Genomic DNA, 17,072 nt, shown 5'->3' on the forward strand with positions numbered 1-17,072 from the left:
AGAAGTGGCTTTGCCAATAGATGGAACCTGGGATTTAAACTCCCAATGATCGCACTGTGTTTGGGATCCATTTGAATTCCTCTCCCAGGTCTTTGACACTTTCATCTCCACTCATAGCGACTCTGATAGAGGATTAAAGAAGTCAAAGCATCATCTCCAAGCACAGACAACGGAGAATGCTTCATCACATGACACTTTGAGAAGTGGATGGATAGAACGTGATGAAGATAAACTCTGCCTGGCTCAGACAAAAGATAACAGTTGTGCAGTGATGAGGAAGGAGGGAATCTCTGAGTCACCCGTCCACGGTCGTGTCTTCACAGTGCTCCCAAGCTGGAGAGTGAAGAACCCCCTCGGTCCCACCGTGAGACTGAGGAACAGGAGGCCTGTCACCCCCATTCCTGCCGTCCTGCATTCCTGGTGTCCAGCATCCCAGAGGGCCTCCGTGCCAGCAACGAAACCCAACCGTCGTCTGGACTCCCCAGTGCTCCTCCTCAACGGTTCTAAATCAGCGGGAGAGTGGAAGGTCCTGGGCGTCGCGCCGGCACCTGGGATCCACTGCACCTGAACAGTGGGGAAAGGTTTCTGTGTTGGGGCATTGTTTAGTGTTTTCTAGTTTCCAAGGGAGGGTTTATGGGCCTGAGCGTTAAGCTCCCAAACCCAGTCACTGTTTCATTGTATTCATTAAGTTTGCATTTTCCCCTGTTCCCCCAGCTTTCTGTACCTTTACCCTGACTACACTTACCTTTGTTTGTGCCAAACCACCTTGTCTCCTCTTTATTTTATTTACACCTCAGAAGGAGGGAGGCAAAATCCACTGGTGATAGAGACAGGAGGGAGTCGAGTTTGTATCTCCTGAGAAAAGGGGCTTTTTCCTTTCCTATTTCTCCCCTACCATTTCTAACATTTTCCTTTGAAGCGTTGCCTTATTCAGCTTGAGGAAACATTAGCTTTTAAGATAAAAACTACGAAATACAGAACTAGAGACATTTTTTAGAAATCTGGGATTTAGACATTTTATTTAAAGCCGGGGGGGGGGTGTTGGAGTTTCTGAGAAGGTTTTTGTTTGCAAGAAGCAACATTGTTGTGTCTGTTATTGTACCAAGTGGGGAGATGGTTGTCTATAAAGGAAGAGTCAAGACTAAATGCATCCAGTGAGGATGGGATTTGAACCCATGCATGCAGAGCACAATGGATTAGCAGTCCATCACCTTAACCACTGGGCCACCTCATCTGAGCTGTAACAAAAGGGACAGGAGGAGAAATCTAAGGCCGACAGAGATAGGGACACGAAGGAGTTTTTAAATACTAAGCGTAAGCAGGGTCTGAATGAGCTCCCCCCTCACATCTAGTGAGGAGCTGGGGAAAGACTTCAGGAACAGACCGTGTTTGCATAGACACACCTACTCTGCCTAGCTATGCAGCATGATGGGGCCGCTTCCCCAAAATGACCAGTTTGGGATGGTCTTGGGTTACAAATCACTTTAGGATTGAGTGGAATAAAATGTTATTCTCCTTCCTGTATGAGTGAAGGGCAGCAGAACAGACCTAGTCCATCCTGATGGAGGGGTAGATGGGTGAGGAATAGCTTTTATTGGACTGCAGAGAAGGATTGAGGACATCACGCTAAAACAGTGGTCCCCAAATATTTCACATTGTGCCCTCTTAGCCATGGCTGTGGCCCCTCGGAAGCCACGGTCGAGAAGCAGGGCTGGGAGTGGGGCTGTTGCTTGCTGGGGAGAGGGGATGCGGACAGGGGCAAGGGGGTCATCGCTGGGCTGGGAGCCAGAGGCCCAGACTGAGGGTGGGGTTGGGGAAGAGCTGGGACAGAGTGGGGCTGAGTGGTGCTTCCTCCCTGCCCTCCATGGGGGCTGACTCAGGCCCTGAGGTGCCCCCATGAATGTTCCTTTGTGTCTCCCTAGGAGTCATACCCCACATTATGGGGACCACTGAACCCTACTCGCTAAGCAGGGGCTAGTGATGCCAAAGCCCAGGGAAAGGGAGAACAAGTGTGGGGGCCCCAGCACCAGAACCATGCACCCCCTTCTGTCTGTGGCTCTGCCCCCTTCCACCCATAGCCCCATCCACTATCACCTCTGTTCCACCCCTTCCCCCACCAGCCCCACCCTGTCACTCCTTTACCCCTGCCCCGCTGCGGCCCTGAGACCAGAGAAGCTCCGTACCCCTGCTGCAGCCCCTGGGCCGTAGCAGGGAGTGGGAGCTCCTCCAGCCCTGGGGCTGACATAGGGGAGACTTTTGCAGGGTGGCCTAATTTGGCCGGGGTCCCAGTCATGGGCCCCACTGTCCCCTTGGTGATGCAAGGTTTGGGGAGACTGAGCCCCCCCGACCTCCATTACGTGCCGCCCAGGCTACCGCTGCTCAGTGTGGGGCCAGTCTCCCTGTGTTTTCTGCTGCTTGTGCTGGGGAGCCTGGCCGGCACTAGGGGTGGGGCCCCCAGCAGCCACCCAAGGCTCCAGGGGGTCAAAGGGCACCGTGTGGCAGTGCAAAGGTGCTCACTGCTCTCCCCTGCCCCAATGCTCCTCCATGGGCCCATAGAGGGTTGGGGGGAGTGAGGAGCAACACTATGTGCTCCATGCGTCCTGGTCACTTTCCCCACCTGGGCTGTGCTGTGAGGGGAGCATCAGAAGCTGCTGCTCTCTGCCCTCCCCTTATGCAGCCCAGCTGAGGAAAGTGACCTGGATGCAGGGAGCTCGGATGACGTCACTTCTCATCTCCCCACCCCCACAGCCCCTAGGGGTACCCGGAGGAGCAGCATCCCAGGGAGGAGCAATGCTAGCTGCTCCATGCACACAGATCACTGTCCGCACGTGGGTGCAGGAGGGGGCGCAGGGGTTGGGGACAAAAGAGCGGGGGAAGGGGTTGGGGTGAAGGGGGTGCAGGAGAGGGGCAGTGGCTGGTGGCACAGGAGGGGGTGCAGGGGTTAGGGGTGAAGGGAATTCAGGAGGGGGCAGTGGCTGGTGGCACAGGAAGGGGTGCAGGGGTTAGGGGTGAAGGGGGTGCAGGAGATGGCAGTGGCTGGTGGCACAGGAGGGGGTGCAGGGGTTAGGGGTGAAGGGGGTGCAGGAGAGGGTCAGTGGCTGGTGGCACAGGAGGGGGTGGAGGGATTAGGGTGAAGGGGGTGCAGAAGAGGGGCAGGGGTTGGGGCGCAGGGGTTAGGGGTGAAGGGGGTGCAGGAGAGGGTCAGTGGCTGGTGGCACAGGAGGGGGTGCAGAGGTTAGGGGTGAAGGGGGTTCAGGAGAGGGGCAGTGGCTGGTGGCACAGGAGGGGGTGCAGGGGTTAGGGGTGAAGGGGGTGCAGGAGAGGGGCAGGGGTTGAGGCGCAGGGGTTAGGGGTGAAGGGGGTGCAGGAGAGGGTCAGTGGCTGGTGGCACAGGAGGGGGCGCAGGGGTTAGGGGTGAAGAGAGTTCAGGAGGGGGCAGTGGCTGGTGGCACAGGAAGGGGTGCAGGGGTTAGGGGTGAAGGAGGTGCAGGAGAGGGGCAGTGGCTGGTGGCACAGGAGGGGGTGTAGGATTAGGGTGAAGGGGGTGCAGGAGAGGGGCAGTGGCTGGTGGCACAGGAGGGGGTGCAGGGGTTAGGGGCGAAGGGAATTCAGGAGGGGGCAGTGGCTGGTGGCACAGGAAGGGGTGCAGGGGTTAGGGGTCAAGGGGGTTCAGGAGGGGGCAGTGGTTGGTGGCACAAGAGGGGAGTATGGGAGTTAAGGGCAAAGGGGACACAGTGTAGGGGTTAGGGCACAGGAGGGGGCAGGAGTTGGGGTGAAGGAGGCACAAGGGTTGGGAGTGCCGGAGCTAGGGGGTAAAGGGAGAGGGGGATCGTCTAGGGGCGATGGGGAAGTGCCAAAGTCTAAGTTTTACCCAGGGCACCATTTCCCCTAACGCTGATCCTTGGTAACATTTCTTGCTGGGACGGGGAGGGGAGAGAGATGAGGCGTTTTCTCTCTGTTTCTTTCCTCTCCATTTTTTGCTCCTTCCTTCAATTCCAGAATCCTCCCTTGTGTTTCAGACTGTGCAGTGACGCCCTCCCAACCCCAGGCCTCTGGAGCCTTTGGAGCAGAAAGATCCCAGGAGCTGAGGGTGAATCCAGGAGTGAGTAGCTGGCAGGAAGGAGTCCTAGCAGTTCTTCTGGGAGCACAGGTGAGGAATGACTCCCCCTTCCCTAGATTCTCCCCATGGGAACAGGGAGGGTTGTGTGATAAATTCCTGTAACTCTTCTGCCCCTCTGAGTTGGCAGAAACAAGGGCTGGGTTCAGTATCTAGGGGTTCTGCTTCAATAAAACAATACAAAACTGGCTCGAGCCCCCACCCAGTGACCTGGGACAATTACACATCACCCCCCTGGGTGCCTCTAGGAGGCAATACTTCCCCTCTTGCAAGCAGGGAGTCTGAGCCGCTCCACTCCACCAGCCATTCCATGAACCACTCCAGTGGTCCCTGCAAACTGCTCTGCTGGGGCAGCAAAGAGCCACCAAATGTTCTGAGGGCTGGAGAAAAATGCCTTCTAGTGAGTAGTGAAAGAGCTCAACCTGTTTAGCTTATCAAAAGAAGATTGAAAGGTGACTTCACTGAAGTGTTGAAGTGCCTTCAGGGAGAGAAAAGACTGGGTATTAAAGGGCTCTTTAATCGAGCAGAGAAAGGCATAACAAGACCCAATGGCCGAAAAGTGAAAAGAGAAATTCATATTACAAATAGGGCGCAAAAATTCAGCAGTGAGGATGATTCACCACAGGAACAAGCTACCAAGGAAAGTGGTGGATTCGCCATCTCCTGATGTCATTTAATGAAGACTAGATGCCTTTCTGGAATGTTTTTGCCCCCAAAGTAGCTCTTGTGTCATACAGGAGGCCTGTGATATGCAGGGGGTCAGATTAGATGCTCTAATGGTCTCTTCCGGCCATAAAGTTGACTAATTTCTGAAAAACAGAGTGTAGCATTGGGAGCAGCGTCTGATGTTTTCCTGTCTAGCTGGCTTGCTGCCTAGAACGAACACTCCTTGAGTGGGGTGATCCACAGGGAGTAGCTCAAACCTCCAAAGGTCCAGGCCAGGGGCAGGACATTGGCACAGCAAGGGAGGGGTGTGACAGTGACATCACAAAGGCCTTTTGCAGGACCTCAGACTATTGGTCCAAGGTGGTGGGGAGGTGGTGACCTCACAGAGAGATGCTGACATCAGCCAGGCAGGACAGGGGTGAGGGGCCAGGGAAACCTCAGAGACCCTTGGGGCTTTGCTTCAGCAAGTCTCCTTCTCCAGGTCTCTCTTTGAGGACTGAGAGAGTATTTGGGTTCACGGACGTGAGCGCCAGGAGGAACCTCTTTTGAGTTTTCTCCTTCCCTTGTAGTGATTTTACTAGAAAACAGCCGTCCCTGTTTAGAAGGTAAGAGCCTCCTCGAAGGAAGGGGTATCATGGGGTTGTCACAGTTCAGATGCCAATGCCCCACCGCCCCCACTGTAAGGAAGCTCCTGCCACCTGCTCTGTGTTTGCAGGGCGGGAGAGAGCAGCATCCACGGCAGAGATTTGCTCCTGGCTGCCGGAGCAGAGCAGCAGGCTTAGCTGTCAGAACTTCCTGGAGCTATGAAAGGGGAGGGTCCCATGGCTCTGTAGCAGAATGCAGGGCAGGCGAGTTCACGGCAGGCATTATGGGATACTGGAGGAGGCCAGTTATGGTTATATAATGAACGGCAGCATCTACACTGGCACTCTGTCCCTTTAAGTTTGCTGCAAAAAGCTCTAGGCCTCTCATCGAAGTGGTTTTATTTTGTCACCAAAACAGGGCAGTTTTGTCACCAGATGTGGCATTGCAGTGTGTACACCAGCCACGAGCTGCCGACCGAAGGTGGTCAGACACTGTGTTTTAACCAGATGCAAGCACCATGGCTTAGCTGGCTAAAGCACTTGCCTTGTAAGCAGGAGATCCTGGGTTCAGGTCCCTAGGGGAGTGGCTTTTGGGGTACATGGTATTGGCTACTGTCAGAAGACAAGATTCAGAGCTAGATGGGCCTTCGGCCTAGCCCAGTGTGGTTTTTCTTATGGTTTAAATTATGCTCAGAGCCACTGATAATAGAGTTATTGAAAGTTTGGGAGATAAGAGCTGATAGGACAGTGGTCCAGTCCCCTCGCAGCTGACCCCCTCCCTCTGAGACAGGGGCAGGTCTGAGCTCTCGCACCAAATGCTCATTGTGGCTGCCAGAATCTGTGGGCAGCTCATTTAATTTGCATTGAGGGTTGAGTCCTGCTTTGTGCCCAGTGTCTGAGAATGAAAATCCTAAACCGCCCTTTGAAACAACAAAAGCAGCAGGACGTGTTATTGTCCCTGCCCCAAAGCAGACAGACCAATGGAGAAATGCCACTGAGTCCACGGTAATACTCCACTGCCATTTTACCTTTTTTGCTTGCTAAACTCCCTCCCAACCTTGTGGGGTCCCAGACCCCGGTATTGAGCCTGAGCTGAGATGTCTACACTGCAAATTTACCACCCCACGGCCCAAGCCCCAGGAGCCGGAGCTGGCATGGGGCAGCCCTGGATGTTTCATTGCAGTGTGGACATAGCCTAGCATTATGTCTACACTGCCATTAGCACACCCAAGTCACTATTCTCAAACCCTGGGTCAGCTGATTCAGGCTTGTGGGGCTTGTGCGACAGGGTAATAAAATTACAGTGTAGACACTTGGGCTTGAGCCCAGCCTCTGAGACTCCACAAGGGGTGAGGGTCTCCGAGCCTGGGCTCCAGTCTGAGCCCAAATGTCTACACTGCAGTTTTTAGCCTCACAACCTGAGCCCCAGGAGCCCAAATCAGATCATCCAGGCCAGCCAGGCCACAGGGATTTTATCTCAGTATAGCTGCACTCTCAGGGTACGTCTACATTGCAATGCAAGCCCAGGGTTAGCAGAAGTCATGTCAGCAGCCCCAACACATAAACCTAAACTATGAGGAAAAGACCCACCCACAAATAAGCTGGGCAGTGTCCTTCTCCCTAAGGTTCGTAAGTCCAGCAACCAAAAGTCATTTAACATGAGCCATCTCCTCTCTGCACCCCACTCACAGCTGTTGTCCTTAGTCAGTGCAAGCCCAGAGGTGCCTCTGTAGAGTTCATCTGCCATCCTGGGTGGAAAAGGGGGAAAATAAGAAGGCACCGTACTCACTATGTTGTCTAGGGACTCACTCACCCCTCCACAGCCACCCTGTCCTAAAGTTGGTCTAACACATAAATTTTAGCATGAGGACTCAGGCCCCAGCCCACTTGGCTTTGGAACCAATGTCCCCTGCCTAGCAAGTGCTATTGAATTGAGGGTGAGTCCCTCCATCTGGGTCTGCCAAGCACAGTTCTGCTGCCCTCGATTCACACAACAAGGACAACAACCCTTTATTTCTCCTGTCCCAATAACAAGGAGACTGGGAATCCAACACCAGCCAAAAGTGATCATTTTGGCAAGCAACCCAACATATTCCCAACATACTGTAAAATCCACATGAAGACTCATACACGAAACCTTGCAAGAAAATCTTCCTGAGGGGGTCTGAAGCACCTGCTGCTGGGGGGAAGGAAGGAGCTGTGGGTTGAGATTGAGGGGCACTGGGAATAGGAGGGGGTTGTGGGTTGGGACAGAGGAGAAGGGTGAAGAGGAGCAGGCTCTGGTTGGGAGTGAGGAGCAGTGAGCATAGGAGGGACTGAGGGTTGGGACTGAGGGGCACTGGGCAAAGAGGGGACATGGGTTTAGGCTGAAGAGTATCCTCATTTGGGGATCCAGCAGAACAGGGGAAGGCAGCAGGTGATTCTAATTCCATAGGGATATTTTGTGTGTGTGCGTGCAGGGGAGGAACATGCTATATGCCCAGAGGCCTTTATTCCTCCAGCCTGCAAGGACAGAGGGGCTGTCAGGAAGTTGCCCCTTCAATCCCCCACACACAAAGGCCCTTCTTAGAAAAGGCAAAATCCTGAAGAGAAAAAACATCAAAGAAGACTCCAGAAAGACAGATTTTTAAGATATAATGAGTAGTTTATTACCTGACCAGGGACTTGAACCCTCAGATTAAAAGTCTGATACTTTACCAACTGAGCTAGTCAGACTCACAAACAAATACAGCAAGTTGGTGCAGAGGAGAAACTAGTCAAGGAAACGAAAGCAGGAAACAAAAGGGGAAACCTGCTGCTCTCTCTGGCCTGGTCAACACTACGAGTTTATGTCACATTAACCCTGCATCCGTCCACACAAAGAAGCCCTTTATATTGATATAAAGGGCTCTTAATACCGGTATCTGTACTCCTCCTTGATGACGAGTAGTGCTGAAATCAGTATTGCCATGTCAGATTAGGGTTAGTGTGGCTGCAATTTGACGGTATTGGTCTCTGGGCGCTATCCCACAGTGCACCATTGTGACTGCTCTGGACAGCAATCTGAACTCGGATGCACTGGCCAGGTAGACAAGAAAAGCCCCGTGAACTTTTGAATTTCATTTCCTGTTTGCCCAGCGTGGAGCGCTGATCAGCACAGGTGACTATGCAGTCCCAGAATCAAAAAAGAGCTCCAGCATGGACTGTTCGGGAGATACTGAAGCTGATCTCTGTATGGGGAGATGAATCTGTTTTATCAGAACTCCGTTCCAAAAGACGAAATACCAAAACATTTGAAAAAATCTCCAAGGCTATGATGGACAGAGGCCACAATAGGGACTCAACGCAGTGCTGAAACTTAAGGAACTGAGACAAGCGTACCAGAAAGTCAAAGAATGAAATGGACGCTCATGGAGGGAGGGGCGACTGAGGATTGTAGCTATCCCACAGTTCCCGCACTCTCCAAAAACCATTTGAATTCTTGGCTGAGTTCCCAAAGCCTGAAGGGTCAAAAACATTGTCGCGGGTTGTTCAGAGTATATGTCGTTCCCCCGCCTCCTGCCCCCATGAAAGCAAAGGGAAAAAAATCCTCTCTCACCTTTTTTCAGTGTCACTGTATGTCTACTGGATGCTGCTGGCAGATGTGGTGCTGGAGCACTACACAGCAGCATCCCCTTCCCTTCCCTTGCGGACGGCAGACGGTACAGTAGGACAGGTATCCATCATCGTCGTCCCGTGAGTGCTCCTGACTGGCCTCGGTGAGGTCGGCCGGGGGTGCCTGGACAAAGATGGGAATGACTCCCAGGTTCATTCATAGCAGCTGGAGGCTGCGCTCCCCTCCCCCCTTTGATCCCTGCTTGCAGAAGCAATAAAGTCAGTGTTGTTTCAAATTCCTGCATTCTTTATTACTTCATCACACAAATGGGAGGATAACTGCCATGGTAGCCCAGGAGGGGTAGGGGAGGAGGGAAGCAATGGGTAGGGTTGTTGCAGGGGCACCCACTAGAATGGCATGCAGCGCATCATTTCTGCGGGATCTCTAGGGCTCTGACCCGGAGCGCCCGTTTGCCCCTCTGGTTCTTTAGTAGGCTTGCCTGATAATCTAGGCAGAACTGACTCTCCATTAGACAAAACTTAAAGAAGAGAATGACCTGGGGAGTCATTCCTATTTTTGTCCATAAGCCCGTGGCCGACCCCATCGAGGCCAGCCAGGAGCACCCATGACAGCAGCAGATGGTGCAGTATAACTGGTAACTGTCATTGTCAACTTGCAAAGCAGCAGACGGTACAGTAGGGCTGGTAACCATCTTTGCTAACTTGCAAAAAGCAAGGGGATGCTGCTGTGTAGCACTGCAGTACCACGTCTGTCAGCACTATAAAGAAGACATACGGTGACAGTGAAAAAAGGCTGAACGGGCTCCATGGTTGCTGTGCTATGGCGTCTGCCCGGGCAATCCAGGGAAAAGGGCGCAAAATGATTGTCTGCTGTTGTTTTCATGGAGGGAGGATTGAGTGATGACATTTACCCAGACTCACTCATGACACTATTTTTGCCCCATCAGGCATTGAGATCTCAACCCAGAATTCCAATGGGCAGGGGAGACTGCGGGAACTATGGGACAGTTACCCACAGTGCAACGCTCTGGAAATTGTATAAAGTCGAGGACACAGGCCCATACTAAGCACATTAATTCGGCGGTGTGCGTCCATGTACCAAGGCTAGCATCAATTTCCCTGGCCAGGCCCTTTGGAGGTTTGAGCTACTCCCTGTGGTCACCCCACTCAAGGAGCGTTCGTTCTAGGCAGTAAGCTGGCTAGACAGTAAAACTTCAGACGCTGCTCCCAATGCTACACTCAGTTTTTCCGAAAACTAGTATCTGTAAAATTAGTCTACTTTCTGGCCAGAAGAGACCATTACAGCATCTAATCTGACCCCCTGCATATCACAGGCCTCCTGCATGACACAATAGCTACTTCTGGGGGAAAGGCATCTAGTTTTCATTGAATGACTTCAGGGGATGGAGATTCCACCACTTTCCTTGGTAGCTTGTTCCTGTGGTGAATCATCCTCGCTGTTGACTATTTGGGGCTTAGTTGTAATATGAATTTGTCTCTTTTCACCTTCCAATCATTGGGTCTTGTTATGTCTTTCTCTGCTCCATTCAAGAGCCCTTTAATACCCAATCTTTTCTCTCCATTAAGGCACTTCAACACTTCAGTGAAGTCACCTTTCAATCTTCTTTTGATAAGCTAAACAGATGGAGCTCTTTCAATAGCTCACTAGAAGGCATTTTTCTCCAGCCCTCAGAACATTTTGGTGGCTTTTTGCTGCCCCAGCTCCAATTTCACAGTATCTTTTTCAAATGAGGACACCAAAACTGGAGACAGTATTCCAATATCAGTCTCACTGATGCCGTGTCACCTCCTGTGATGTTATTGACATAATCTGTAACTTTATAGATCACCATTGTGACCACTGTTCTATATTTGCAGCCAATATGATAGAAAGGTTGTTGTGAAAGGGGTCTATGGAGAGGTTCTGATTGGCTGATTATAATTATGCTATCTCTAGATGTGTATCATTTTTGTAGTTGACTTTATGAATATTGGCTCTATGCTGTCTGTATTCAAACTTGTGCTATGCTTCCGAGGAACACCCCAGCCAGACAAGTTGGTGTCAGTTCTGCCTAGCCTGCTTGATGGCCCATTAAGGACCATCAGCTCTACAATCAACCCATTGAGAGAAGGTAGATATGCCTTGTGGCTCAGCAAGGTATGCAGGGACCTGCCTATGGACAAAACTCAAAGGTTTTTCTATGCCACGTGCTGGATAGAGTGTCCTTGGGACAAAGAAAACAAAGACCACATGGCAAGAGACTGTAAAAGGCTGATGCCTCGTCTCCATCTTGTCTTCAGTCCTGCTTCATACCTCTGAAGGGACTTTGCTACAAACTGAAGCTCTGTACAAGGGACTGAATGACCCATCCCAGCTGTGGATGGACTCCAGAGACTTGATTTGAACCTGCAGTTTATTCCATCACTGCTACAAGCCTGAACCAAGAACTTTGCCATTACTGTATGTGAAGGGTTAAAATTCATGTGCATATTATATAACAACCTGGTCTATGGATTGTGCCAGCTCTTTTCCAGACCCAAAGTCCAGAGTATAATCAAGGGACCAGAAGCCTAGCAAATAGTGACCAGCTAAAAGAAAGCTGGGTAAACAGAAAGCCTTGCTTGCTAAGATAGGCTTGGTCAGCAAATTGCCAGGTGTTGGAGCTAAGAACTAAAGAATTGTATCTTATTCAGAGTTGCAGATTGAACAAAGAATCCCTGTTCCTATTGTGTAAGTCTCTTCTGTAGGGAGACGTTCTTCCCAGAGATCCAACCTTGAGTTTATGAAAAGTTGGCAGATGTCAATATAAGATATGGCATCCTTCCACCTCCCTTCCCAGGGACCAATGTCTTGCCTTAAGACACACAGAAAACAATCTTTATTGCCATATACTTTCACTGTTTCTTTGCTTTAAACCCTAGGAATGTACCTGGAGGACAATCAAAGGAGTTGCTCCTTTCCTATGGACCTCAAATCAGAATTCAGCATAGATATTTTATACTAATAACATTTTATCAAAGTATTCATGAAATGTTAACTTGCTAACTTGAGACCATGGGTGGAGACATTATGTAACCTGTTAACCTTTGGCTACTGTGCTTATCATGTCTTGCTGCAAAACCTATCCCAGAGTTTGGAACTCCCTACCCCGTCTCTTTCCCCCACCCATGGAAAATCTATATATTCTATTGTAATCAATTAACAGTGTCTCTGAGCCTAATAAGCAAGGTGACACTCTGCCAGTTCTGTGTGTAATAAACTCCTATTCTTGCCCTCTACATGGTGGAGATTTATGTCCTTCACAGACACCTGCTGAACAAAGAGGAGATTCAGCATCCAGCTTGGCTGAATGTGTCTTCTCTCCCCACAGCTTGGTGATCTTCTGAGGAAATGGAGAAGACTGCCTTTGCCTAGCTGCACATTGCTTGCAAAAGAAACAAGTCTTTTTGGTGGCAAGTGTTGAAAGGAGCCATTAGACAAATGTGGAGACAGGAAAAATGTCCCCCAACTCAACTGGCATCTGTGGATGCTGAAGTCACAACACAAAGTGCTAAACAGTATATGAGCACAGGCTGGTGTCAGAAGAGTCTCTACCAAAGCCTTTTCCACCAGCAGGGGCCTCTCTGTGCGCAGAACTCCTGGTAGTGTGATGGCTGCAGGCAGTGGAGAACTCTATTTTGGCATCTCTTTGTCAGTGAACATCTACAGAGGCTGTTTAAAGGTCTTTAGATAGTGATCTTTGGGAAGAGCTGGCTGAAGTGTCTTCCTAGTAACCAGAAGATCCTGGCTTGGCCTGCCAGTTCTTCCGTGCAAGTCTTGAGGGAAATGGGGAATGTCTGTAGTTTGGAATTTGCAGGTGTTGTCCTGGACCATCAAAGGGAACAGTTGCAAGTATTTTCTCAAGGCAGGCACCATGGCTTGGGTGGCTAAAGCACCTGTCTAGTAAACAGGAGATCCTGGGTTCAACTCCCAGTAGTACCTTGTTCTACGGGTTTTGTCTCCTCTGCTCACATTTTCCTGTGTCTTTCTAGGAAACAGAAGAGACCTCCCTTGGTATCCAAGTCATTGCTTGCTAAGGAAAAGGCTTCTTTGGAGAGAAACATTGGAAAGAATCAAATCACAAGCCTGGAGTTGATGAAAAGGCTGCTGTGACTGGCATTGGCATGGTGGTTGCTTTGACTGCAATTGCTGCAACACAAAAGCCTGCACCACACGTCCTTGTGATTCGCTGGGGATGTCCACACACAGATGTCATGTCATCTTCCTTTTGATTGTCACTGATGAAAAATGGAGCAGCTGGGAGAAAAGTCCCAGAGGCACTTGCCAGGTAAAGTAGAGGTTAGAGATGCAGCACCCAGTGGTGCGTTGCCAAATCTGTCCACTCCTCCCACTTTTTGGTCAATCTTTTGAAGAAGCAGAGAAGACTGCCTCTGCCTTGCAGTGCAAATGCTTCCAAAAGAAACCGGTCATTTTTTCTGACAAGTGTTGGAAGAGGCACCTAAGAAATGTGGAGACAAGGAAAAGGTCATCGTAACTCAACTTGCATCCATGACTCTTGAGGCCACAACGCAGAGCACTGAGCACTGTACGACCACAGCTGGGGACAGAAGGGCCTTTTTCAAAGGCATTTTCCACTAGCAGGGTCTTCTCTGTTCACAGAATTTCTGATAGTTTGATGTCTGCTGGCACTGGAGATCACTATTTTGGCATCTCTCTCTCTGTCTCAGTGAGCACCCGCTGTGGTTGTTGAAAGTCTGTGATGGGATCTATGGGATGCAACTGAACAGTGGGACCCCTGAGCCCTTTGTCCCACCACCTGGGCTCCCTCTCACACATGTGATGCTGAGACAAGCTGTGAATCTCTGGCAGATATTGCACTTACACAGACATCCGTAGGTAGGGACACAGCCAACTGAATTACATGAATGCTTCTGCAGCCACTCATAACACTAATGATAGAAAGTCGCCCCCCCCTACAGCTCTGCAGCCTTGCACCCCTGGATCATACCATCTTGCCTTAATCAGAAGCCTGATCAGTGTGAGTTTATTACACAGGGTCCACCCCTCCCTCACTGTGAATAGTACATGAACCAGCCTTGTAATGGAGCTGAGATTTCCCAAGAACTTCAAGCAAAATACACCAGTTTAAGTAGAGCATAAAACAGATTTATTAACTACAGAAAGATGGAGTTTTAAGGATTATAAGTGGTAGGAATAAAAGATCAAAGTAAATTACCATGGAAATTAAAGATAAATTCACAATCTAAACTTTACACCTTATTACACTAGGGCGTAGTTCAGTTATGCACACAGGAAGGCTTAATGCTCGAGCTGCTGCACATGCTGGGCAGGCTTAAGGTCGGGCTCCCCATGGCAGGAGAGAAGAAGACTCGGCCCCTGGAGGGGCAGGCTGGGGCTTCCTGGATCCCATTTGCTCACAGCCAGCGCCCTGCCCCCACTCCCAAGTCATCCATGGCGCCCCCAGGTCGGCCAGAATGGAGCAGCAGTTTTCACTGCACTACGTCCACTTATGGCTTACAGGCAACTCCCAGACTCACCACAGTCCACCATCTCGGCCAGAAAGGAGCCCACTCAGCCTCACCATTGCTGCTTTTCCTTCCCCCCAGAACCCCGCTTCTCCTGGGCTGCAAGTAGCCATCCCTGGGATGCCAACAGGCAGCCACAGGGGTCTGTCTCCCAGCAGCCAACCGCACCTCCATGGGTTCAGCCCTCAGAAGGGCAGGTGGGGGTTTCCTGGATCCCAGTTGCTCACAGCCAGCCCAGCCTCCACCTCTAAAACCATCAGTCATGCCCCCAGGTTGGCCATAAAGGAGCCGCCATTCTCCACTTGGACTCAGCTTTGCTTGTTTTCCTTTCACCCAGAACCTCCCTTCTTCTCCTGGGCTGCAAGTAGCCACTCCTGGGAAGCCAAGAGGCAGGCACAGGATTCTACCTCCCAGCAGCCAACCACACCTCCCCAGGCTTTGCAGAATGAAGGGTGGTGCTCTACTAACCCCACTTAGCCGCACAGCTTCTTCCCTGCCTTCCTCAGCTCAACTTTCCTCTATTGCCCCATTCCTGCCTCACTTCCTCCTTTGGCCAGTCACGCAAAGGAGCCCAGCAGGAAGTGAGAGCCTCTATAGGCCAACCTCCAACAGCAGAGGTGGCCAAGCCACAAGCCTCCAAATGGTGACTGGCCTAACTACTCTAGGTTCTCCAGCCTGACACCAAGGTGCTTTCTCCACTGCTGTCAGCATCCTCTGTCATGCAGGGGTTGGAGTTATCCCAGGGACAGGCCAATAGGAGGAGTGCCCTTTCTGAATAACAAGGGGATCTGGGAAAAGGAAGCCAGCATGTTTCTGCCTGGTTTTGAACCAGGGACCTTTTGCGTGTTAGGCAAATGTGATAACCACTACACTACAGAAACTCCACCTACTGGGTTGTTGCTCACTCTGGCACAGACCGATGGACAAATCTAGAGAATGTGGTGGTAGCCCCTCGATAGGTCAGCTGGCAGGGCAGAGGACTGGAGCCAGCACTCAGGAAGTCGTCCTTACCTCGCCCGTGTGACTCCAGCTTGAGGGAGAGCTTCTTTTTCTTCTCCTTGCTGACAAAGAGCAAGAGAAGAATGAAAGGTCAGGTGGGCCAACTCGGTGCAGAAGCCCATGCTGTCTTTTCCTGCTGCATAGCCTGAAATGAGGGACTCGTGGCAGTTAAAGGAACTGCTGCACTCTCAGAAAACATCCCGCCCGTGCATAAAGGAGGATAGAAGAGCCTGTTAGTCTAGCACGCTCCCAACTGAACTGTTTCAGCAGCTGCTAGGTTTCTTTTTGGCCTGTTACTTTTCTGTCTGGGATGTTGTTGTCAGCTGTGGCACAGAAAAAGGACGTCATTGCGAGCTGCCCATGAAGATAAGATTAACTTTTGCCTTCCTTGCTCGGCTTTACTTGCTTCCTCACCCTATTCCTGCCTTAGTTCCTGTGTTACCTGAAGGCAACGGGGGCCCAGCAGTACGAAGAGGAAGTTAGACAGCTAGACCCTGGTGGCAAAAGTTCTACCACCGCTTGCCACCCCACTCTCTTCTCCCAGCTTCACATATTGACCGCCAGGGACTTGGTGCCCAGCAGCGCAACGGAAGGCAGTGGACAGAGCCACCCTCGCCTTGAAGCTCTGGCTCATTAAACCGTATCTTCAGTCGCTGATGGCCAATGAGAGACCAACAGCGCTTGCTATTTTAGCACTTGAAAATGCCATTGGTCAGTCACTGGATCTCTTTAATGCTGTTACATAACAAATGAAAATAGAATCTCAGTGTGACATTCTGTACCTTTGGGGGAGTGTGCTGTAACCCCCATATTCCTCATTTTCATATAATCGTGATCTTATATACAGAGCATGCCTTGTAAGGTATCAGGGGAAAGGATATGATCTGCTGAAAGTCATTTCTCTACCCATAGATGTTTACCATTCATGCATATGAAGTTATGAGAATTGTGCAGTGTGGTTATCACTATGCTGTAAGGTGGGGGAGTCAGCCAAATATTAGCTCCCCAGTGACAACAGCAAGGAAAGTAACCAACACCCGGACAGGGTGTCAAACAACCCATCAACAGCCATTGTTCAGCAAGGGAGCTACAGTGCAATCACTTACCTGCAAGAGGACACCCCAGGGGAATTGCTCAGACTTGCTTGGAGAGACGCAGTGATGCTCACCTGACTCTGAAGGGGGAGCAAAGCCAAGAGGGAAGAAAGGACATGATAAAAGCAGAGACATTTGCCATGCTTTGTCTCTCTCGTCCACCTACATCTACAGACACCCCCACACCAAGCAACTGAAGCGCTGACGAAAGGGGAGAGCCTGGCTGAAAAGCCACCAGCCGGCCTGTGGTGAGAAGCATCTAAGTTTGTAAGGGCATTGAAAGGGTTAAGATCAGCTTAGAGTGCATTTTGCTTTTATTTCACAAAAACAACGAGGAGTCCGGTGACACCTTAAGAACTAACAGATTTATTTGGACACAAGCATTCGTGGGTAAAAAGCCCTCTTCTTCAGATGCATGGAGTGAAAATTGCAGATAGAGGCATAAATATATATTGGAACATGATGTAAAGG

The 17,072-nt window shown here is 50.7% G+C and overlaps 2 non-coding genes across 2 annotated transcripts; both read right to left on the minus strand.

Annotated features, from left to right (window-relative positions):
• Positions 1–1,146: 1,146 nt before the first annotated feature.
• On the minus strand, positions 1,147–1,234 carry TRNAS-GCU (transfer RNA serine (anticodon GCU)). Its single transcript has one exon. It is a non-coding gene; the product is annotated as a tRNA-Ser (tRNA).
• Positions 1,235–15,316: 14,082 nt separating this feature from the next.
• TRNAV-AAC (transfer RNA valine (anticodon AAC)) lies at positions 15,317–15,389 on the minus strand. The gene has a single exon. It is a non-coding gene; the product is annotated as a tRNA-Val (tRNA).
• Positions 15,390–17,072: the final 1,683 nt, after the last annotated feature.

Source organism: Gopherus flavomarginatus, chromosome 6 (genome assembly GCF_025201925.1).
Source record: "Gopherus flavomarginatus isolate rGopFla2 chromosome 6, rGopFla2.mat.asm, whole genome shotgun sequence".
In the NCBI taxonomy this organism is placed as follows: domain Eukaryota; kingdom Metazoa; phylum Chordata; order Testudines; family Testudinidae; genus Gopherus; species Gopherus flavomarginatus.